The following is a 25,786-nucleotide window of genomic DNA, read 5'->3' as shown; positions in this document are numbered from 1 at the left end:
AGGTTCCCCATCCCGGTAGTTTTGCTCCAGAGCCTAACAACACAGTCCCTATCTTATACCTCCTTTTTTGGCTAAAAATAAGACAGGCTAGCTCCCAGGGGCCTGGTGAGGTGGTCAAACGGACAAAACTGCCAAACAGGAGAGAAAAAAAATTATCTTTGGCCACACACACTCCTCCACCCACAGAGCAGCATCCCAGGTCTCAAATCAATCTTGAAAAAGAGAATCTGCCTCTGCTGAGAGAAACCTACTGTATACTCATTCAAGTTTTGCCAGGCATCTAGGAGTTACTTCAAACACCAGTGTTGTGTCAATATTGGTAATCTGGAGGGGTCATGCAACAAAATGCAAGTAAGCGCTTGAATTCGCAAGCTTACAGAAGAACAACACTGGAAGTTGGGCCATATTACCAACAGGGAAGTGTATTTGGGACAGAGACCACTGTGTCACATGGGCAACACTTCCCCTATTCCTAACACTCAGAAGTTAGAAACCGTGTTATTCAAGAGGAGCTCAAAACCCCACCCCCTATTTCACTGGATGAATTGCATAAAGCCTGTTAAAAGGTGATGGGATGGGGCAAGGAATGGCCTGGTGTCCAAGCTTTCTTTCTCTGCGCAGTTTTTCATAGTCCAAGAGATATAATAAGGTTTTAACCTTGGATATCAAGTTCTAAGATAAAACTCGGGTATGCCTTTCATGGTAACACAACGAAGAGCTAAATGAAATCCATACAAGTCACACAGCCTCATCTCTTCCATAGCTAAAGCAAATAATATCAACACACAGAGCACTGTATACTCTTACCTGAAATTTGTAAGGGAAACCATTCTTGGCCATAAACTCCTGGTTGTAGTAAGCAGTTTAAAGGGGATGGCTACAAGGGCCCATTAAGAAAGGTCACCGGAAATGGGCGATGGTCATATTTTTTTCAATTCACTCCATCCAAGGCAGGAGTCTGTGACCTTTCAAGTGTCACAGACTGCTTCAGCAATTCAGATCCTCTCAGAGCGTCTCTGAACTACTCTGACAAAAATACTCTTACGAAGAAAATCAATTATATTGAAACACAGATATCAAGATATTCAAAAAGAAAAACTCTGAGAATAGTAAATGTGTGCTTCTTTAACGCACATAACAAGACACAGAAGCAGGGAGGTCTAACAGCTGTTGCAGTTCTGTAAGCAATGACGAGCATCGGTGATAGTTTAAACTACCTCCCACCACGTGATACAAAAATCATATTTCTACTTGCCAAAGCCACAGGTGCTACTGACAGTATGTGATGCTTTCCTCCTTCACAACTGAAGAAAAAGCCACCTTCTGGTTAGAGATTGTGAAAACAAAGATGTAAATTTTTTCCCCACCCAGCCACGTTCACAGATCCCCTGAAGTATATCCGAGGACCCCAAGGATTAGAGACCCTAACCCAAAGAATCAGTCAGACTCAAAAAGTGCTCTGCTAATAGCCTAGGAGCTTCTAGAAACACAGTCGTGCAGTTTTCTCCCACCCACAGAACGGCTGAATTCAGAAAAATTAGACAGTCATTTACTGACTGGCACACATTGACAAGACTGGGTATTCCCCATATGCACCACTCCTAGCAATTAAATGCCAAGTCCCATGATTAGTTTTCATAGTGATCTATAAAAGTTCTATTTAACAAGAAAGTCCATCACCACCGAATTACTAACCCACCCACAATAACCAGCCTGGCATTGCAAGAGAAAGACCTGTGGGAATTTACACTGTGAGACAACAGACAAAAACAGGAAAGCCAGGTTGAATATGTGGGACAAGTGTATTTTATTATGGTTCTGTTGTTTTCTTGGACGCTTTCCTTATTCTAAGTGTTTAAGGTCTAGGAGGTATAGTCTTCCAATTAACTGGATCAGGCTTCCTAGTTAAAGGGTGGTACCCGAGGCTCCCCCACCCCCACTGCCTCATACAGTCAGGCCATTCCCCAGCTGCGTGCCCTAAATCAGGGGATGCCCATATGAAGATAAATATAATTTAGAGTCCAAAATACATGGACTTACGTTGGGCCACTGCCAATTTCTCATGGATCCTGGGTAACTGAGAAGGTTTTTGTTTTCATGGTCAGGACCTACAACAACAGCTGCAGGAGCGTAATACTTTTTCTAGACTAATAAAATTACCTAAGTCTGGCTCACAGTTTCAGCCATGGCAGCCGCTCAACTTCCCAGAAAGATGCAAGCCTTGTGTAGTCATAGCAGACCTGGGAGGCTAGTCCTGAACTAAACTGGTGGCTTTCAGACCCGACCCAACTGCAAACAACACTTTGGCTAAACCGTGAATTACAGAATAATTCCTATGCGTGGAGATTACAAATGTTATTTCTGGGAGCCCCATAAAAGTTTCATCAAACCTATGAAGCCCAAGTTTTACACTTGAAGCTAGGTGACATGCCACATAAGAACATCAGACTTTTCTTCTCTAAAACCCAGTGAAAGGTTCAGTTAAAGCCCTTAGTAACTCTGCAGTGAAACCTTTGATCATGGATTCTGTCACCACTTCTCGTAACACATACAAACAGTATGAAACGTATCTCAGACCTAAGGAACAAAATTGGTATTGTGAAGTGGCACAGAAACCACACACACACACACACACACACACACACACACATCCCTACAAATACGCAGAGCTCGCTCTTCTTTCAAGTTGGGGGAGGCAGTGTGGGAGGGTGAGTTTCAGATGCTACAGTCTCCAAACCTAGAAGGCTCCTTGTAGCACAGTTACAAAGTTATTTCCTAAATATAAGTGTGTGGTCCCTTTAAGGAAAAACATCCCAATTAGAAGCTAGTGAAAAATGGGAACACATGGTTCGCTGAATTAGAAACAGTGGATGTGAAATTGTTCTAGATATAATGAAGATGCAGCACAGATGTGCTAAGTTTTCATGATCTCAGTGAAACATCTTTCGGCTACAGCAAAATATGTGAGTCTACAACAGAGCTGGATATAAATTTTTTAAATGTCTGGTCCTTGTTTTTATGCAAACTTCCCAAGCCAACTCTCTCTGCCTTTGCACAAACCTAATAAAACCCATATTTCAGTGTACCGAAAACCACAAAGCCATCCATCTCCAACTCAGACTTAGGACTTCTTACAATTATCTCCTCTTATCAATACTGTAGATCTGTTACAAATAGAAGACCTTTACTCCACAAATTCCACAAAACACCACGAAAACCACAGCACAGGTAGAGACACAAAAGCATCCTTTGGCTGGCGCTGAGAAGTTTTTCCCCTGTGAGGGTCTTGTCTCACAGCAAGGAGGTAGAACTCTAATTGCCCTCTTTGACAGATAAAGAAGTTGAGACAGAGAAACCCAGCAGCCTGCCCCAGGCCACCTTCACTCGGAACACGGACTCCACTTCTCTCTTGGAGGACAGAACACTAGGAACCTTGTCTGTGGAACCCTAAGCCTTGGATCCCAAACTCAGGTGATGTACCAGACCAGCCTCTATCGCGCAGCACGGGGCCTCTAAAGATAGCATCAGGACGAAACTCCAATGTAACTGGGATAATCTGGTTTTATTTAAAACTATTATCACCTTGTACTCCTAAACATTTATACTTGCACTTCTGAAAAGAAAGGCTGAAGGCGATCATCGCAAACATCCAATTCCAAACAGTCACTCTCAGCTCTTCTCTCTGCACCACTTTCCTTGGGAAAGTGATGTGAAGACCCACCTCAACCGCACCTCCCTGCGGGCAGCTCACAAATAGGTTTCCCCATTGTTTGACCTGTGCTGCAGTTTTAGTACTTGATTTCCAATTTGCGGACATCAACCCTGGCAACATGTCCAAAACTAAGCTCAACTTCCTCCTCCCCCAACCTCCAACACTCCCTCGCCAGCATGGGTTCTGGGTTCCTGTTGATAACGCTCCCCTCCCCCAACCTCCCCGTTTAGTCCACCAGACTCCAGGCCTCTATGTCTTCGGCCTCCTTCCTGGTCTGATTAGTACCAATCGAATGACTAAGTCTCACCAGCTCCAGCTCCTCTCCACTCCCTCCCACCATTCTGGGGAGGTAATCACCACGCCCCCCACTGGACCACCCGAAAGGCCTGCAGCCTGATTTCTCTAACTGTAGGCCAGTTAAAGCACATCAAAATCACCTTTAGGGCTTGTTAAGACAGATTGCTGAGCCCCACACCCAGTCTGATTTTTAGGTCTGGTTTGAATCTGAGGCTTTATTTCTCATAAGTCCCAGCTGACGATGACTCCGCTCTTCAGGGTCCAACGCCTAAGAACGACTGCTTTTGACTCTCCTCACTCCCTTTCCATCTCACATCAATTCTCCCAGAATTTTTCTCTTGAGGGACCAGCAAAAGCCTTTTTAAATCTGAAAATGTAGGCCTCTGGAGTGCCTGGGTGGCTCAGTCCGTTGAGTGTCTAACTCTTGATTTTGGCTCAGGTCATGATCTCAAGGTCATGGGATTGAGCCCTGCCACCCCTGCAACAGCTCATCAGGGAGTCCCCTTGAGATTCTTTCCCTCTGCCCCTCCCCCCACTTGCACACACGTGCATGCTCTCTAAAATGAATCTTTAAAAATAAAAAAATAAAATGTAGGCCTCTGATAACTAAGTGGGAACAGTAAGACCTACTCTTCACTGTGGACCTACCATGCTTTAGGTTATCTCTGTCACATTACAGTTAAAACAACTCTGCAAAATACAGCATTGCCTCCAAATTTATAGGGCAACTTGGTAAAAAAAAAAAAAAAAAAAAAAAAAAAAACAAAAAACAAAAAGACACCCAAGACTTTGAAAGGTTAAGCAATTTCCAAATTCCACAATGACAAATTGGTTTTATGTATTCATTAAAGGGGACCCTCTCCTTAGACAAACCTTTGCTACCAAACTCTGATGCAGAAGCGAGAACAGTGATGGAAAACAAAGAATATTTCCTTCTCAGGACAGGGTAAAAGGTGAGACCTATGAGGATACCAAGTGCACAACCAGCTCTCTATCCATGATTTAGTTTGGTACAGCACAACACATGTTCAAACCCATCCTCCCAAGAGCAATTTAACTAAATTAAAAAAAACGTCAGTAGACTCTGCTTTTATTTACCTGCCTCTACCTACATATATATTCTCTGGTTTCTGTAGATCAGACCCTCGTCTGTTCTAGCACAGTTAACTCAAGCTAACAACTAGGTCGATATATGCTATTCCTATTAACAAGGTCTTTACTTTCAAGGGCCTTTTCTGCCTTCATTACGACCAGCATGTGAATGATTCAAACACCATGACCAGAGATTAAGATTCTACATTTTCACATGCTGTCATTTAAAAACAAAAAAGAAAGGCTCTACAATAGATTCATATCAGACCTAAAGACACCTGCAGATTGAAAGTGAGGGGATGGAGAACCGTGTATCTCACAAATGGATGTCAAAAGAAAGCCAGAGTAGCAATACTTATACTGGACAAAACAGACCTTAAAACAAAGACTATAACAAGAGACAAAGAAGAACACTATATAATAATAAAGGGGACAATCCAACAAGATGGAACAATTGTAAATATTTATTTACCCAACACCGGGGCACCCAAATACGTAAAACAGTTAATAACAAAAAAACAAATGGATAACATTACAATAGCAGGGGACTGTAACACCTCGCTCACATCAATGAACAGATCCACTGAACAGAAGATCAACAAGGAGACAATGGACTTAACAGATATATTCAGAACATTCCACCCGTAAACAGAAGACACATTTTCAAGTGCCCATGGAACATTCTCCAGAATAAATCACATAACAAACCTCGACAAATTCAAGAAGATCAAAATCATACCATGCATACCTTCTGACCACAGCACTATGAAACCAGAACTCAATCACAAGAAAAAAAAGCTGTAAGGAACACAAATACATGGAGGTTAAATGACATCCTACTAAAGAATGAACGGATCAACCAGGAAATAATTTTAAAAATACATGGAAACAAATGAAAATGAAAACACAATGGTCCAAAACCTTAAGGATGCAGCAAAAGCAGTTCTAAGAGGGAAGTTTATAGCACTACAGGCCTACTTCAAGAAACAAGAAAAATCTCAATCTTATCAGACACATAAAAGAACAAAACCTAAAGCCAGCAGAAGGAAATAATAAAGATTAGAGCAGAAATAATACAGAAACTAAAAAACAAAAAAATAGAACAGATCAATGAAACCAGGAGCTGGTTCTTTGAAGAAAAAAATAAATAAAATTGATAAACATCTAGGAAGACTTATCAAGAAGAGAAATTACGCAAAGTCACAAATGAGAGAGGAGAAATAACAGTCAACACCACAGAAATACAAATAATCATAAAAGAATTATGAAAAACTGTATGCCAACAAATTGGACAACCTAGAAGAAATGGATAAATTCCTAGAACCATATAAACCACCAAAACTGAAACAGGAAGAAACAGAAAACTTGGACAGATAACCAGCAAAGAAACTGAATCAGTAATCAAAAAACTCCCAGACAGCTTAGCTTCACAGGCAAATTCTATCAAACATTTGAAGAAGCATTAATACTTATTCTTCTCAAACTATTCCAAAAAATAGAAAAGAAAGGAAAACTTCCAAATTCATTCTATGAGGACAGCACTACTCTGATACCAAAACCAGATAAGGACTCCACTAAAGGGACACTCTTTATTTCAGCTCAGGTCATGATCTCTCAGAGTTGTGAGACTGAGGCCTGCTGGATGTGGAGCCTGCTTCAGATTCTCTCTCTCCCTCTCCCTTTGCTCCCCCGTTGCCACCACATATGCAAGTGCATACTCTGTTTAAAAAAAAAAAAAAAAAAAGACTCCATTAAAAAAAGAGAACTACATTGGTGCACCTGGGTGGCTCAGTTGGTTAAGCAACTGCCCTTGGCTCACGTCATGATCCTGGAGTCCCAGGATCGAGTCCTGCATCAGGCTCCCTGCTCAGTAGGGAGTCTGCTTCTCTGTCTGTCCCTCCCCCATGCTCATGTTCTCACTCTGTCATTCTCTCTCTCAAATATTTTTTTAAAAACAAAAATAAATAAAGAGAACTACAAGCAATATCCCTGATGAACCTATATGCAAAAGTTCTCAACAAAATACTAAACCGAATTCAACAGTACATTAAAAAAAAAAAAAAAAAAAAATCATTCACCATGACCAAATGGGATTTACTCCTGGGTTGCAAAGGTGGTTCAATAATCTCAAATCAATGTGATACACCACATCAACAAAAGGATAAGAACCATATGATCATTTCAATAGATGCAGAAAAAGCATCTGACAAAGTACAACACTATTCATGATAAAAACCCTCAACCAAGTAGGTTTAGAGGGAACATACCTCAACATAATAAAGTCCATATATGAAAAACCCACAGCTAACATCATCTTTAACAGGGAAAAACTGAGATCTTTCCCCCTAATGTCAGGAACAAGATAGGGATGTCCACTCTCACCACTTTTATTCAACATAGTAATGGAAGTCCTAACCACAGCAATCAGACAAGAAAAATAAAAGGAATCCAAATCAAATCTTTATAAATATAAAAGGAATAAAAAAAACTTTTATAAAAATAAAAGTAATCCAAATCAAATCCAAATAAAACTTCAACTAGTTGCAGATGACATGATACTCTATATAGAACACCCAAAGACTCCACCAAAAAACTGCTAGAACTGATGAACAAATTCAGTGAAATATCAGGATACAAAATCAACATGCAGAAATCTGTTGCGTTTCTATACACTAATAATAAAGCAGAAGAGAAACTAAGGAATCAATCCCATTTACAATTGCACCAAAAACAATAAGATACCTAGGAATAAACCTAACCACAAGAGGTGAAAGACCTATACTCTGAAAACTATAAAACACTGATGAAAAAAACTGATGACAAAAAAAAAAAAATGGAAAGACATTCCACACTTATGGAGTGAAAGAACAAATATTGTTAAAATGTCTATACTACCCAAAGCAATATACCCATTTAATGCAATCCCTCTCGAAATACCAACAGCATTTTTCCCAGAACTAGAAGAATCCTACAATTTGTATGGAAACACAAAAGACCTTGAGCAGCCAAAGCAATCTTGAAACAAAAGAAAAGCAGGAGGCATCACAATTTCGAAATTCAAGTATATTACAAAGCTGTAGTAATTGGAGCACCTGGCTGGCTCAGTAGGAAAAGCACATGACTTGATCTTGGGGTTATAAGTTCAAGTCCCACATTGGGTGTAGAGATTACTTAAAATCTTAAAAACAAACAAAAACCCAGAGCTGTAGTAATCAGAACAGTATGGTACTGGCACAAAAACAGACACATAGATCAATAAAACAGAATAGAAAATCCAGAAATAAACCCAAATTATATGGTCAGTTAGTTTTTGACAAAGCAGGAAAGAACATCCATTGGGATAAAGTCTCTTCAACAGATGGTGGGAAAACTGGATAGCAACATGCAAAAGAATGAAACTGGACCACTTTCTTACACCATACATGAAAATTCAAAATGGACTACAGATCTAAATGTGAGACCTAAAACCTAGAAGAAAACACAGGCAGTAACCTCTTTGACATTGTGGTAGCAACTTCTTTCTAGATAGGTCTCCTGAGGCAAGGGAAACAAAAGCAAACTATTGGGACTACATCAAAATAAAAAGCTTCTGCACAGTGAAGGAAACACTAAAACAAAAAAGCAACCTACAGAATGGGAGAAGATATTTGCAAATGACATATCTGATAAAGGGTTAGTATCCAAAATCTATAAAGAACTTATACAACACCCAAAAAGCAAATAATCCAATTTAAAAAATGGGCAGAAGACATGAATAGACATTTCTCCAAAGACATCCAGAGGGCCAACAGACACATGAAAGAATGCTCATCATTCATCATCAGGAAAGTGCAAATCAAAACTACAATGAGATATCATCTCACACCTGTCAGAATGGATAAAAACAACACAAGAAATGATAGGTATTGGCAAGGATGTAGAGAGAAAGGAACCCTCGTGCACTGTTGCAAACTGGTGCAGACACTGTGGAAAACAGTATGGAGGTTCCTCAAAATTGAAAAATAGAACCACCTTACGATCCAGCAATCACATTACTGGGTATTTACCCAAAGAAGACAAAAATACTAATTCAAAGGGATACATGCACCCCTCTGTTTATAGCAGCATTATTTACAATAGCCAAATTATGGAAGAAGCCCAAGTGTCACTTGACTGACAAACGGATAAAACAAATGAGGCATATATATATTCACACAGACAGACAGCACACACACACACGGAATATGAATATATATATATATATGAATATTACTCAACCATAAAGAATGAAACCTTGCCATTTGCAACAACATGCATAGAGCTAGACAGTAAAATGCTAAGTTAAATAAGTCAGAGAAAGACAATACTATAGGATTTCACTCATATGTGGAATTTAAGAAACTACGCTATGATTGCACTACTGGGTATTTACTCCAAAGATACAGACATAGTGAAGAGAAGGGCCATATGCAGCCCAATGTTCATGGCAGCATTGTCCATGGTAGCTAAATCGTGGAAGGAGCCGAGATGTCCTTCAACAGATGACTGGATTAAGAAGATGTGGTCCATATATACAATGGAATATTACTCAGCCATCAGAAAGAATGATTTCTCAACATTTGCTGCAACATGGACGGGACTGGAAGAGATAATGCTAAGTGAAATAAGTCAAGCAGAGAAAGACAATTATCATATGGTTTCACTCATTTACGGAACATAAGAAGTAGGAAGATCAGTAGGAGAAGAAAGGGAAGAAGGGGGGGGTAAACAGAAGGGGGAATGAACCATGAGAGACTATGGACTCTGGGAAGCAGACTGAGGGCTTCGGGGGGGGGGGTGGGATAGGCTGGTTATGGGTATTAAGGAGGGCATGTATTGCATGGTGCACTGGGTGTTATATGCAAGTAATGAATTACAGAACTTTACATCAAAAACTAGGGATGTATTGTATGGTGACTAACATAAGAAAAATATTTAAAAAATAATAAAATAAGAAGATGTGGTCCATATATGCAATGGAATATTACTCAGCCATCAGAAAGATTACACAACATTTGCAGCAACATGGACAGGACTGGAGGAGATTATGCTAAGTGAAATAAGCAAAGAAAGACAATTATATGGTTTCACTCATTCATGGAACATAAGAAATAGGAAGATCAGTAGGGAGAAGGAAGGGAAGAATGAAGGGGGGGTGAACAGAAGGGGGAATGAACCATGAGAGACTGTAGACTCTGGGAAACAAACTGAGGGATTCAGAGGGGACCGGGGTAGGGGATTGGGATAGGCCGGTGATGGGTATTAAGGAGGGCACATATTGCATGGTGCACTGGGTGTTATATGCAAATAATGAATCATGGAACATTGCATCAAAAACTGGGGATATACTGTATGGTGACTAATAAAATAAAATTTAAATAAAAATAAAAGAAAGTAATTTTAAAAAAGACGAAACAGAACAAACGAGCATAGGGAAAAAAAAATTAGAGACAAATCAAGAAACAGACGCTTAGAAAACACACTGCTGGTCACCAGAGAGGAGGCAGGTTGGGGGGATGAGTGAAATAGGTGATGAGGATTAAGGAGTTCACTTGTTGTGATGAACACTGGGTGTTTTATGTTGAATCACTATCTTGTACACCTGAAACTAATACAATACTGTATGTTAGCTAAATGGAATTAAAAGCTTTAAAAGAGAAGAGAGGCTTGGGATGCCTGGGTGGCTCAGTTGGTTAAGCATCAGACTTTGGCTCAGGTCATGATCTCAGGGTTGTGGGATTGAGCCCTATGTTCAGCTCTTCGCTCAGCACAGAGTCCACTTGTCCTTCTCCCTGTTCTCCTCCCCGCTGATTCCACAATTACACACACGCTCACTCTCTAAATAAACAAAAACTAAAACAAATCTTGTCTTTAGCACCTACTATTAAGAAAAAAATATAGGACACACAAATTTGAGTAACACCCAGTTCCTGCCCTCAACAAAGTCAACCTACCAACCGGAAGTCTAAAATAGCACTGTGGCATCACAGGAACACAGCAAGACAGTATCATGGTGTCAAAGGTTCTGGAGTCAGGCCGACCAACCCACAGGTTTAAAATCCCCCAATCCCAAACCCACCATGCTTTACTTGCTCTGTGATCTTGGGCCAGTAACAATCTCTGAACCTTTAGATTCCACGCTTATGGGGCATCTGAATGTATCAGTTAGATAGGGGTCTGACCCTTGGTTTCGGTTCAGGTCATGATCTCAGGGTCCTGAGATAGAGGTCCCCTCCCTCCCACACCCCCGCTGGGTTCTGAGCTCAGCAAGGAGTCTCTTAAGACTCTCTCTCCCTCTGCCCCTCCTTCCCACCTCCGCACATTCTCGCTCTAAAATAAATCTTTAAAAAAAAAAAATTTCCTCATTTATAGAGATAATATGCCACAGAGTAGTTGTAAAAATTAGAAATAACATATAACAAGTATCTAGGATTATGCAGAGTACAAAATGCATATTATATGAACGGTCATAATTGTCTCGTGTTATTGTGTCTGCTTATATAAGCCCAGCTACAACTCTGAATGCCTATAATATTTAAACGTCAGTGGAATGGCCTTTTCCTTTTTTATTTAGGTTATTAAAATGATAGAATTTAATTGCAAATGAAGATATGGGGCTGACTGAGGGAGGCTGAAGGATGAGTCACACATTTCTGACTTGAATAATGCCAATGACCAAAGTGGGAAAAGCAGACTGAAGCCTAGGTTTGAGGGGACTTGGGGGGGGGGGGGGGGCAGTGGAGAGCAGGGAGACAGGAAGCAGGCACTAATTGGGAGGGAAAGGAGTTCAGTTTGGATATTCCTAGTTAAAAGTAAATATGAGTCGTCCAAGTAGAAATGTCCAAGAGATTGTTTGAGACAAGGGGATGAACTCACAGAAGGACTTAGGGATCATTAACATGTGGGTGGTGGCTGAAACCACAGAAGTACTGAGGTCCCCGCAAAGAGGCTCAGCAGACTAAAAGAAAACCACCAAGGATCAAAGCTCAGGGAACATGAACATTTGAGGGCAAGTACAGTAGGACCTAGGAAGAAATTAAAGAAGAGAAAATGTAGTCAGAAATGATGCAAAGGAACCCAGAGGAGGAAGTGTCAAATGAGGAGTGGTCAGTACTATCAAGTGCTACAGAAAAGTCATGTCAAAGAGTTCTACCAGAGGCCATTTGTAACCTTAACAACAGCAGTGTCCATGAAGCTGAGGCAATGAAAAAGCATGTGACAGGTCATCTCTAAAGGTCCCTCCTCAACAGTAAGATTCTTTGATCTCAAAATATAAACTTATTCTCCATCAAACCTTAATTAAAACCTCAAATAACAAGTTGCAAGGTTTTCTTTGAGAGAAAGGTAATTTGCAAAAGAGACATGAACATTTAACATGATCTTTGCTATTAAGCTCCTATCGACTTCCTGAAGTTGGTCCCAGGGAAGGAATAAAGAAAAATTAGCTAATTCTCTACCACCCAAAACCTCCCGGAAGAGGAAAAAAATGTATCCCTTACTAAATAAATTTCCTGTCTAATAAATCTCTGAGGGCAATACATTTAAATTGCTAGTTCAATACTACTTTGAAAAATGTGTTACCATAGGTCAAAAAGCTTTGGTTTCAATATGCAAATCACTGCATACTTTGAGTTAAATTCCATTTAAGCATATTCCCACCTGTATTTCTCAATAAACCTTAACTCCTACTAAATTTAGAAAATTGTTCTTCAATGTCATTTTCCTCATTCCTTGTATACTTACAAGGATAGAAAGTGTTGTCCCAGGCAATTTTAACTTAAAGTTATACAATGGTTCTACCATGCAAATTATGGCACAATAAGGGAATGTTTGGCTTGGCTGTATGAACTGGTTAAACTAGTTAGTAGAGTTGAAAAATAATTCCCCCAAACATCTGCTCAGCCTAAGAAAGTTTCTTTGTTTTTAAGTCTAGTCCACATACAAATATTTTTCAAGAAGTTATACACTATCTCCGTTTGAGTTTTAAAATATATATATAGCAGGGACTCCCCATCCCCAAAATTCTAGTTCAGCACACCTGGGGGGAGTCCGAGTATTCTAATTTTTTTTTTTTTTTTAAGATTTTATTTATTTATTTGACAGAGAGACAGCCAGCGAGAGAGGGAACACAGCAGGGGGAGTGAGAGAGGAAGAAGCAGGCTCCCAGCGGAGGAGCCTGATGTGGGACTCGATCCCTGAACGCCGGGATCACGCCCTGAGCCGAAGGCAGACGATTAACGACTGCGCTACCCAGGCACCCCCCGGTATTCTAATTTTTAAAACTTCTCCTTAGATTCAGCTGTGTTCTCCCCAGCTTCTCCTGCTGAGAAGCTTTACCTTTTGGCAGGATCCCCCAAAGTTTTCAGGGCAATGTGACCACTGCGTTCTTTATGACAAGCAACGCATAGCAGGAGGGGTGAGGGCAGAATGTGAAATCCCGCCAGCAAGCCACACAGGACAGATGGCAGAGCGCACCTGCATGTTACATGGACGTTTCAAGAATTCAGAGGTTTGGAAGTGGCTTTCACCTTGACCCCCATATCTCCTGTGGGGACCCTTCTCAACACCCACAGAGAAGGAATATAGGGCAGTCTTCAGAGCCCTCAGCCAACCATTCTGTCCTGGACCTCCTGAGGATTCCTGCTCCGTGGCCTCAACTGTGAGCAGCTGAGCGTAAGTAAGAGTCTCCAAGCTGTGCTCACTTAAGATGGGGCTGAAGACCCCGTTTTCAGCCAACTCTCTTCTTAAAGGAAAGAGGGACTATTTGAGTCCTACTAACTGCCACACATTAGAGCTAGGGAACACAACTAACAATGTGAACAGAACAAAAGTTTTACCCAACAGGAGCCTCCAGCCTCACCCAAACCCTTGAAGTAGGTATTTTTGTTTGAAAATTCACATATAAAACTGCAGTACAGGAAAACCATAGTACAGAAGTTTAACGACTTTCCTGAAGTTCCTGAAGGCACACAACTAAAAAAATCCTTGAAATTCAGGGAAGGGAAAAGACACAACTCAGAATAAGTTAACAGGACTTCTGTGTTTGCAAACTGTCAATTGTAAGGTATTAAGCTATTCACACAACACATATTAAATGTTTTCAGTGGAGAAGTACCGTGCTAGGAACCATAAAGAGACCCAAAACGTTGAAATGGGCACAAGAAAATTGGAAAAGTTCTGGGGGGAAAAAAACCATATTGAAACATCCCCATTAATAAGAGTGCTTTAACAGTAATTAAGACCCCAATTAAAAAAAAAATCTTAAATTTGACTAAAAACCCAATTTACTTTCAAAGCCCTCAAAATTTTCAGAGAATAACTCAGCTTGGAAAACAGGGTCAGAGGACGGATTCTCCGTAATCCCACTCACCTTGCCTCACCCCAGACTTCCCGTGCTGGCAACAGAGAGAGGCAGTCTCACTCGGGGGCGGGGGGGGGGGGGGGGGCACCCAGAAAGCTCCTCCGGACAAGTCGGCCACAGAAAGCTAGAAAGAAAACTGGAAAAAAGAAAAGCTGTGAGCACGCTTGCCCTAGGAGACAAGAAGCAGAGTTTATAAAACCAGCTACAACCTCCCAGAAACTCCCAACAGAGCCATGATGGAGAGGAAAGAGAGGTCAGCACATACCTGCTCTCAACAGAGGGGAAAGCAAGGTGACCAGCTGGCAAAAGCAAGAAAATTCGTTCTTTCTTCTGATGCCCTCTATCCGAGCTGAGCTGACCAGGGACATTTACTGAAAGCCTCCTGTCCTGAGCAAGGTACTGAAGGATTTGTTACTTCTCCTCTCTCAAGTTTTCTCTTTAAGTGATGCTAATAGGTTTGCAGCCCAAGACACAAAGAAAGGTTTCAAAGGTTTGAGATAAGGAGCCAAGAACCTCCCTAAAACACTCAGGGTGCTGAAGTTCCCACATGTCCTGCCGCACTCCTCTCAGGTCCCAGCTCTCCACACAGCTCACTCTTTCTGAACACACTGCCCAGTTTCACACCTCTGCTCGCCTGTTCCCTCATCCTGAAGCACCTCTCTCCCACTCTGGAAATCAGTCATCCTCCCAGCACTGCTCAAATATTCTCCAGGGAATCTCACCAGGCCTTCCTCTCGGGGACCAGAGCTCTAGCAGCCGCTTCCTTCTGCCTTGACCTCCCCTCCTACCAGTTTCTCCAGGGCTGGTCTTACCTGCCACCCCTCCCCCGACCTTCTGCTCTTGTCACAAGAAGAGGCAGATGCCCAGTGCATGCTTGTTGAATGAAGGACTCCAAGAAGAGGTTCCCCATGACTGACTCAGTCTAGTTCCTGGGAAATGCTCTTCTGCAAGGATGCTATCTATGCCTAGCCACGCCAGCCACGAGGCTCGGTCCCCGTCAATGCCCTCACAGCGCTGCTGCGGGCTTCACTGCCAAAAAGGACGGAATCGTGTGTAGTCACGTTTAGGCCAACAAAGCCACCTTGGCAGGGCAGCAGACTCTAATAGGCTTGTGCACGCAAAGGCTGGGTGGAGGCCTTTTCTCCCCTTTAAGTCTGTTTAATGAGGAGCTCTAGAAGACATGCCCCCCTTCCCCGCCAGGACTTCAAAGATGAGAACAGAGTGCAGAAGCCTTTCTCTGGGAGGCAACCGGAGACGGAGGCAGGGCACAAGTTCAAGTCTTCCCTGACTACAGAGACAGCAGAGATCTCGCTGAAGCAGAACGAAGAGAGACCGACGACATGACATGGACCAGGTGATCACCTGGGATCAAATGTTTCCTTGAAAAAGGCCTCCTGTTGCGTTCAGCGACAGTCCACAAATGCTGCCTCGGCTTCCAAGCGCCCCAGGTTTTGCTGCCCCCAGGTTGCTGACCTCGCTGGTAGTATTTAAGCATTCACTGCGGGACAGCACCACCTGGTGAGCGGCAGCTCAAGTATCTCAGGGCGGCCTCCTATTATTAGCGCATAACAGGGATCACCTGCCCCTTTACAGAAGGTTCTGGCAGCAAGGGAGGGAATCCATCTCACAGCTGATGCGAGTACGTTAGCCAACCTCCCTTCTTAAAGCACACCTCAGCAGAAAAGACAGGCATCTCATTTGTCCCAGCCACGCCTACACACAAGTATTAAAAGAATATCCACCACAGCCCACAATATGCCGGCTGTCAGGCAGACCCTCTGCCCAGAGGACCCCCCGCTGCATGGGCACCCTTAAAATTACATCTGTAACAGGTTATGCACACACATACTTTCCCTCTGGCCCCTTCTCCACCGAGAGCAACTGCTCTGTTACACTACTTCTGTAAGGATGGGGGAAAGGTCCTTTCTGAGTTCAAGACCACAAAGACACCGCTATAAATTACAGAGTTACAGAGGTCCCAAGAGGAGGCGGCTTCCTGCAAGAAGAGGGACTGTCCCTACAGCCTGTCTTTGTGGTGATGAGATCACAGAGTTTAGATTCTGTATTTGGTCCTACATGGGTTTTAAGGGCCATATTCAGTAATTATAGAAAGGAAAAAAAAGCAGGTCAATGAGACCAGAGGAACTCTGACTGGTGTTTGAGAAGTTACTTATAACTGCAGCGAGATCACTCACCTACCCAAACTCAAAAACTATGCCTCGAATCGGTCCTTCAGAATGAATGTTAGGTTAGAAAAAAGTGCAACTTTCTACTTCTTGCTTGCTTTTGTTTCAGTATTCCTCCGTTCAAAGGGCTCCATTCACTTTCAATGCATAATCCAAAATTTGGGCCCAAGAAAGTTTTGAAAAACAAGCATTATGCCACAAAATATTCTCCCATAAAATTCAAAAGACAACAAAGTACACTTATTGGAAGAATTTTTATGGAACCTAAAACACAGGAGTTTAGAGACCAGGTGAATGATATCCCTCAACTGCCAATCAGTAGCTCTTAATCTGCAGATCTGATTTTTAATTGGCGCCTAAAAAAAAGACACCTTAAAATGCTTTGAATTATTAGAGTTTACTTCCTGGTCATCACTCTCTTTCAAAGATGAACAAAAAGACTTCCAAGTTTTTATCCAACAGAAGTATTCATCGGAGAGAATTTTTATTATCTCTCAGGTATCTCCCTAAACCCTAGATGCGGGCCTCCTGAGACCACAAAACCGACTGCCGTGAGTGTTCATGGACCAAAGCGTGTGACCACTGGTTCCGTGTGACAGTCCCCATCCTTTGGCTGTACAGGGTTCTACAGCCCCCAACACTGCCCCACTAGACCATGAGGCCTAGAGAGGTGACGAAGGTCACAGCCCGCTGCACGTGAGAGTTCAGAGGTGCAGGTCACAGTCCACTGCATAGACAGAGTGGAAAACAATGCCACGGAAATGCTAAAGCGAGGAAAGGAATGTTCTCGCTGTTGTTTTGTTTCATTTTGAATGCTGGTGCTTAACAGAAAGCAGGCTTAAATACAGGAGGAAGATAGGGAGGAGAACCCCACGGACTCAGCATGCATTGGGGACAGGAGCAGCAAAAGGCATTATTTTAAAATTCCTATTTTCATTTCAAATCCTGCAGCTTCCATTTTCCTTGAGACGCAGGTACTGCTGGTATCATTACATCTCACTTACTCTGAGGGGGCTTGCAATCCTAACCACCGGACCAGCACTCCCGGCGAGCTTGAAAAATAAATGATGCCCTCTGATGCCCAGAAAAACAAAAACAGACTCTCTGGGAATGAGGCTCAAGTGCTGATACTTTATAAAGCTAACCGGCTGATCTTAATGTATAGCCGGGACTACGAACCCACTGCCCCTGTCCTATCCCTGGTCTGTTTTCTTTTTACTTGACGGTTTGGGGGCAAGGAAATATTTATGCCTTAAAAAGGGGGGGTGGAAGGACAAACAAATAGACCAGGGAGAGAGCTGGAGGAAGCTGAAGTGATGGCCTGCAGGGCACAACCCTCAAGGAGAAGACAGGAGTGGGATGGCCTGGGTTGTTCCCCAAGTAAGCCCTGGATGGCAAGAGGGAACAATTCAAAGCTCATCTGTAAAGCACATTGCCAGGTCAAGTGTCTGCTATGTAAGAAGTGATTGTAATATGATGGGTTTCATATGTGAAGAATCTACTGAACCGTATTTACCCCTGTGACTTCTCCTGGTTCTTCTAATAACAACATTAACAGGTTTGTTGTTTTTTTGTTTTTTTAACTGATGATCCATTTTTCCTTGCTCACCAAATCTAACAAAGCAGACGCTCATTACCGGCTAACTTCCTGGAGTTACAGCGCCCAAAACACAGAGCTTCCCTAGGCATAAGACCCAGCTGGCTCATACAAGGGCTGAGCCCGGATGTGATTTTAAATTAGCATCATTATGTTCTCCGATGTGACGGTGGCTGGATACGGAGGAGAATATAGGCATCTGGGTGAAGGATGAGGACTGCAGGGATACAGTCTCCAGTTGAGGAGTTAATTCTATTCTCCCTTCCCTGCGCTTTAGCTCTTAGGGCTACCTGCTCTCTACCCATCCTTCTGAAACAGTGACAAAAATCAGGCAGCCCAGCTTGGACGCCTCCTTCCCAATTTCTGTCTCTCATGGGAAAATGAACCAGCTTTGCCTAATCATCCTTTACCAGTATTTCCCAAAGTATGTCCTGCAGGCCACAGTAGCAGAATGAGGTCATCCCTGGACACTGCCTCAGACCACATAAGGGGAACATACTATCTGGAGCAGAGCCCAAGAGTCTGCATTTTAATCAGCCACACAGACACAACAGTCAGTGAACCAGTCACAAACTCTCATCCATCCCCCCTTTGAAATGGTTCACCAGATGTGCTAAGTCTCTCCAGAACCTCTGCCACTTCCCCATTGGGGTCATGTTCTCCCAATGTAGCTGGTTTCTCCAATGTGACTGCATGACTACTTTCTCAAATACCGCTTGGACCCCAGCACAGCTGGCTCAAAGTTCCTGACTCGAGTCCCTCTGCTCTGAACTCACACCCAATGCAAAACTTCTCTAGCACTTTCACTTAGGACTTCGGGTCTGTTAGTTCTCTCTCCCAACTACACGCTAAGCTTCTTGAAGGCAGGCTCCACATGGTCCCTCTGTATCTTCCACAGGGCTCGGTGCATCTTAGGTTTCAAGACTAGTGGCTGACTGACAAATCCTTGCCTCTGCCCTGGGTTTTCCTTCGTTCACCTTCTTCTCATTGTCCCTGAGAAAACATTCATTCTCTCCTTTCCCTAACAAAATTGCTTCAGGCATGGGTGGGAGAAAAGAGTTGCACACTGGTGTGGAAGAGCGGGGAGGGGACAGCAGTCATGAACTAGCAACCTCAACCATCCAGCAAGCGGCTAGGAACCAAAAGTTAGTCTTTGCAGCTGCCAAAATCTGCAAACGTTCAGACAGCTCAAAACACAAACACACAGCTCAGAAGAGAACTCCCAGCCTCTCCCACCTCGATCCAACACCTCTTTCGTGGGCCCTCCCTGAGAGCTATTTTACTCCTCTTCTAGATAGGGTTCTAACAGGAGGGAAATATTTGGTTTCCCAGGTCACTGCAAATTAAGAGGGTGGTGGGTGACTGTTAAATCAAGGCATAATGATAGCCCTGAGAAAGTATGACTGACGGGAGACAATTTATAAAATCCCAAACAGTAGATTACAGGCTGTTACACTTTAAATAGACTTTCAATCCCCAAAAGTGTCCAAGGACACCAAAACAAAGCATTTCAAAACAGCACAATTAGTGGCCCTGAAAGACTATCCCAGGCACTAAGAAAAGGTTATTTCACTTTCAGTAGGTCTCCAAGACACTCTCTCCAGGAGAGAAGATGCCCACATGGCCAACCTCAGTCTCTAGGACCCACGTGTTGTCAAAAATAAGAATAGGTACTGTATCCAGCAGCAGTGCGCTGACTCTAGGCGGTCTGCAGCACTACTGAACGCCGGGACAGACTTTCAAAGGCAGGTACACAACCCTTGGCATTGCCATTCTGATCAGGAACCTTCCAACTGCCTACTCCCATCCTTGTCACACAGTCGCACTTCCCATCATCTACCTTTTCTTGTGGTATTTGTAAGTTAAGCTCCTTACCAGATCTAAACTTCTTGAGCAGAGGGATACCATGCACGGACACCATGCCCCCCACCTCTGCCACTCACAGCTGATGCCTGCTTGCCCTTCCCCAGTTCCCTTTGTCTAGAAGCCCAGATGGTCTTAAGGAAGAAGGGATTTAAATAAGTATGTTTTAAAATAGCCCAAGCATTTTTTTTTTTAAATTTTAACTCCAGTTAACATAAGCCCAAGCATTTCCATAGCCTTTAAAGATGCTGATTTTCCTGCTTTCCTAAGGAATTAAAAAAATGCAAGTTTAAATGTTAGGATTCTATGATCAATGGGGCAAGATTCAGTTTATCTTGGAATCTAATCTATATGGGACATAGAGCCAAGGAATAAATTCTGCACCATTGCATGTACCTATCTGAACCACAAAGGTTAGGGTGAGTTTTTCCTTCATCTAAAAGCAACCTAAACTCAAATGGCTTCAATGATTTATCTATTCAGAACTGATTACTGGGTAACTTCATATTTTTGTTTTGATAAGTAATAGCATTCAAAAGTACTGATTTGCTTTGGAATTAGTAAAGAGAGTACTTTAATGAATTTAACTGGTAGTTCCCTAATAAAAGGTTTATGGTTTACACTTGGTTCAAGTAATTTTTTTTTATCTACACTGAGTTAAAAACTTAATCTATTTCCAGATTCACAAAAGCAATTCTCAGTCTTGTTTCAAGCTCATTGTTGAATGTGTCCCTTACACTCAGACCCATTCATTTTACAAACAGGCTACAATGACCTACCAGGGTACTGGAAACCTCTCTCTTTTAAGAGGGTGGAGGTCAAGGTTGTCGGGACATCCAGGCCTGGCCTGCTGTTTTTTTTCAGCTTCCACAGCCCTTCCTTCCCACAGCTGAAGCCTCTTGACTCTTGCCCCACCTTCCTTCTTTGGCTCAATCCAGCGGGAATTTCTAGAATAGAGATTTAAACAGTTTGGGCCAAGTTGTTTTTTGCTGCTTAACCGGCCCTGACCTTGTGTCTAGTAACTCGACTTCTTTCTCCTGCATTCCACAGGCCTCCCTCACCCTCTAGCTCAGTTCTGATAACCTGCAAATCCCTGGGGGCTGAGGTGCTTCCTTGCCCTTGGCAATCCTCCAAGGGACCAGAGGTCTTGGAATATGGGTGCCCTTATCAGGCTACTCTCTCTGTGCTGGGCCACTCCAGACCACCATGTGCCAGTTCACCAGCACTGAAGACCCCTGTTCTTTCCTCCTGGCACACTAAACTTCCTCCCAGCTGCAAACAGTAGGTCTGTTGCCCTGCTACATGCCTCCCACCCCTGGGCGGGGAGTTCCAGGCCCAAATGGGGCCTCAGTAGGAAATGACTCAGATCACAAAAAGCTGAGGGTCCCCTGGCCAGAACACAAATAAGTCACAAGATCTGGATCTTAACCTATCAGAAATGAAAATTCCAGCAACAAAACATCAACAAAGCAAGAGAAAATAGGATGTGTCTTTTCTCTGAGAAAAATGCCCCCGTGCTGACAGTGGGTACGGTGACGCCACAGCAGCTTTGTTCATGAGTTCTAAGGTGAAACCTGAGGAAAACCGGAGAAATGGCTACAACTGTGTCTTCCCTGGGTGGAGGGGAGCAAAAAGGCTTCTTACAAACCACTCCAAAGCTAATACCGATGGCTACTGAAATTACAAATATGAAAACAATGAGGTAGGTCTTCTTTCCAAAGAAATCAAGTCATGTTCTAAAAGTCTGTTAACAAAGCTAAATTTATATGTACATTTTTATCAACATCTTTTTAAAAAAATCAGACAACATTAAAAACTCTAGCTGGCTAAACTGAATCCGAATTCAAAATAACATGTAAAACTGCAACCTTCATTTTCTGGTCAAAGCTTATTCTTGCAATACCTATCATTTTCTACAGAATTCTAGAATTTTCTGCTTTCCACCACTATTTTATAGAAAGACATTTCCCCCTTGGCTTCATATCTTTGCTTTTTGATCTTGTTAACAATCCCGAAAATTCCAACCTTGCAATTTTTTCAGTCCTGGGAAGGAATAACACACAGTCATTTAAAAACCAAAAGCAGTGTCAACACTTCCTCAATGACACAGCTGCTGTGAGTGACCAGTGAATAAAAACTTGGTTTCTTTTTTTTTTTTTCTTTTTGGAAAATGATGACTTTGTCTCAAAATTATTCTCAAAGTTACTGAACACATGATCAAAAACAGTAAGGCATCAGTAAAGCAGAAGTACTAACTACCTGTGATAAAGTACAGCGAAATACATGAACAAGAGGGTCTGTCCAAGGACTCTGGACAGGAGAGGACCCATTCTCTATGCTATGCATTACATGGAGCACAAGTTCTGTGTTACAAACCTAAATATATGTATTAGGCATATGATCCAGCAACCCCACTTCTGGGTTTTTATCCAAAAGAACTGAAATCAGGATCCCAAAGAGAGACTTGTACTTTCATGTTCATTGCAGCATTACTGATAACAGCCAAGACTGAAGAAGCAAACCAAATGTCCGCTGACAGATGAATGGATAAAGAAACTGTGGTACATACACACATGGAATATTATTCAGCCTTAAACAAGGAAGGAAATCCCATCACATACTAAGACATGGATAAACACTGAGTATTATGCTAAGTGAAGTAAGCCAGTCACAGAAGGTCAGATACTGTATGATTCCAACTCATGAGGTATCTAAAGTCGACAAACTCAGAGGCAGAAAGTAGAATGGCTTGGGGCACCTGGGTGGCACAGCGGTTAAGCATCTGCCTTCGGCTCAGGGCGTGATCCCGGCGTTATGGGATCGAGCCCCACATCAGGCTCCTCGGCTATGAGCCTGCTTCTTCCTCTCCCACTCCCCCTGCTTGTGTTCCCTCTCTCGCTGGCTGTCTCTATCTCTGTCGAATAAATAAATAAAATCTTAAAAAAAAAAAAAAAAAAGAAAGTAGAATGGCTCGTTGCCAGGGGGCAAGGGGAGAGGGAAGTAGGGAAACGTTGTTCATTGGGTGTAAAGTTTCAGTCGTGCAAGATGAAAAAGTTCTAGACATCTGCTGTACAAGACTGTGCCTATAGTTAAAAATACTACATTGTACACTTAAAATTTTGTTAAGAGGGTAGATCTCATGTTATGTGTGTGTGTTTTACCACGAGGAGGAGAGGGGGAGGAGGAGAAGAAGAAACAACAGGCTCAGGAATTCAGATGATGCTGGCTTCAAAGTTCCCATCCCTCCTGCTTCATATTGCCTACATGCAAGAGAAGTATATGTGATATAGATTAGCATATAATTCAAGGCTGGAGTGCAGGGCAGGAAGAATGGAGAGGGGACAGGGAACCAAAGAAGACTGAAGGAGTTGAGGAAATCATCAAAATGGAGGGTGACTCCGCTCAGCCCCTGAAGGATTAAAGTGAGCCTGGGGTGCCTCCAACACGCCTGGCCGGTGAGTATATGGACACTGAGCTGGCCTAAGCCAGGAGGTAGGCTGTGGGGGCGAACTTACGTAGAACGAACTCCACACTTCCAACCCGTGACTCAACCACTGACAGCTAGAAACTGAAGCAAAACCAAAGGAACTGGTCAGGGCATCCTAAGCCATTTATAATCTAGCCCTCAGAGTTTTGAATGTTTTCCAAATCCTGGAATAGACCTTGCTCTGTGACAAATAAGTAATATAAAAAATTATAAGGCACAGCTCTCCATCTGGGCCAGTCTGAGTTAAAACAATCAGAAGGAAGACCAAATAAAGTGTATAACATTTCTAAAGAAAGGAATAAAAATATGATATGAGCGTAATGCCCCATTTATCCAACATCCCTGAAAAATTAGGTATGTTAAGTAAATGAATCGTTTAGATCATAAAACTGCTCCCTTTAAGTATAAAACCTGTGTTAAGGGGCACGTGGGTGGCTCATTCCATTAAGCGTCTGCCTTCAGCTCAGGTCATGATCTCAGGGTCTTGGGATCAAGTTCTGCATCAGCCTCCCTGCTCAGTGGGGAGCCTGCTTCTCCCTCTCCGTCTGCCCCTCTCCCCTGCTCATGTGCACGCACATTCTCTCTCAAATAAATAAATAAAATCTTTAAAAAAAAAAACCTGGTGGGATATGGACTGGTGTGGGATAGATATTATGGAATTATCTTTATTTTATTGTGTGATAATGGCATGGGGAGATCTTATAGTTAGAGATACATAGTGAACTCTTTACAAGTAAAATTACATAGTGTCTGGAATTTGCTTTAAAATGCTCTAACCACATAAACACCAGTGAAGGGTTACTAAAACAAGATTGGCAAAATGTCAGTATTTGTGAAGCTGGTTAGTCGGTATATAGCAGTTCATTATATTCTCACTACTTGTATGTTTTTCTACCATTTCCATAATAACTTTTAAAAGCCCCAGGTTACCCATTTGGAATAGAACTGTCTCTAACATTTACAACCCAGATTCCAGCTACCTTATTAGTGTACACAGGTCTCTCTTAACCTGGAATATCTTTTTACTCCACCTGGACAATTCCTATTAACTCCCCAAGACCCTACCGCCTTGCTTTCACTCCAGAGGAGAGGTCTTAATTTTCCCTCTGCTCCCACTATATCTCATTCAACTCTATTCTGTACCCCTTATTATACTAGCTCGTATTTGCATATGAAACCATCTGCCCTCTTAGACTGTAAGTAAGGGACCCTAATTTGTTTATCATCATATGCCCAGAGCCTGGCACATAGTACACACCAAATAAATATTTGGGAATCTAACAAAACCTAACCTAGAGTCATCATAAAAACCCAGTTACTGTCCTGCCAAGGGATCTTAGAAAGGCCTGTCAGGCTGCACAGCATGTGTTCTTTCCAAGCTGATCTCCTTACACAGTCAAGCATGCCTCCAATCTCCAGATTGTCATTTCTATGGGTAGAATCCCTGAATACACATCAGTGCTCACAATTCAAATGGCCTCCAGATAAAAGAGCCCTGGGCACACACTTAGGAGACAGGTGCATGTAAACACACATGATCTATCTATCCTGGACTGCTCAGAGGGCTTTTCTGCTTAATTCCGAAAGTGCAACTGTGTTCAGGAAAACTAGATCGCTAAGTGATACATAACTGTCCCTGTACAATATCTACACCTCCTGCCTGAATAGGAGACCACTAAGAGCGCCAGCTGAGAGAGGATGGCACTCTGGCCACTCCCCTTACAAGAGCTATCACCTTTAGGGAGTTGCTTCCCTCCCCGCCCCACCCCCACCACCAGTTGACTTCAAGTCTCAATGATCCAAGAAAGAATACTTTCAAAGGCTGTTGTGAGCAAGTAAAATCATGCATATCCAGGATTTTCAAACCTATTTTTATGTAGCAGAACTCTTTTCTTGTACAATGCCAAAAAAGACATAGATCTATTAATTTCTGTAGGAAAATGTTCAGTTTACATTTTTAAGTTTTTTAAATGGGGGTTGACAAGTCCCCTTTCCCATCCTCAAACTTTGACTTAAGGCCTGTAGCACATACTCTAGCCCTTAAGTATATGCCACTCCATATTGTTTATCTTTCTCTTGCATGTGGACAACATGGTAATGTAGGAAAGACGGAACTCTAAGGCCACAGTAATCTAGATTCTTGTGCTAGCTTGTCAATAGTTTTCATATACCA

General features: G+C 42.5%; 1 protein-coding gene across 10 annotated transcripts in view; it reads right to left on the bottom strand.

The window, feature by feature from the left end:
- Window positions 1-25,786, bottom strand: part of TANC1 (tetratricopeptide repeat, ankyrin repeat and coiled-coil containing 1) — a 227,096-nt gene that overhangs the window by 158,216 nt on the left and 43,094 nt on the right. Inside the window, exon 2 of one of the 10 annotated variants that reach the window (XM_048214535.2) lies at window positions 20,906-21,073. The exons of 8 other annotated variants lie outside the window; for them this stretch is intronic. The gene's annotated coding sequence lies outside the window, so the exon portion shown is untranslated. Of the gene's footprint in view, window positions 1-14,489; window positions 14,563-20,905; window positions 21,074-25,786 lie in introns of those variants that run through there. One more of the 10 variants, XM_057318046.1, reaches the window with a different exon arrangement.

The sequence above is a fragment of the Ursus arctos genome, unplaced genomic scaffold (genome assembly GCF_023065955.2).
Source record: "Ursus arctos isolate Adak ecotype North America unplaced genomic scaffold, UrsArc2.0 scaffold_1, whole genome shotgun sequence".
In the NCBI taxonomy this organism is placed as follows: domain Eukaryota; kingdom Metazoa; phylum Chordata; class Mammalia; order Carnivora; family Ursidae; genus Ursus; species Ursus arctos.
The sequence above is the reverse complement of the archived record's forward strand: the minus strand, read 5'-3'. Positions and strand labels throughout refer to the sequence as shown.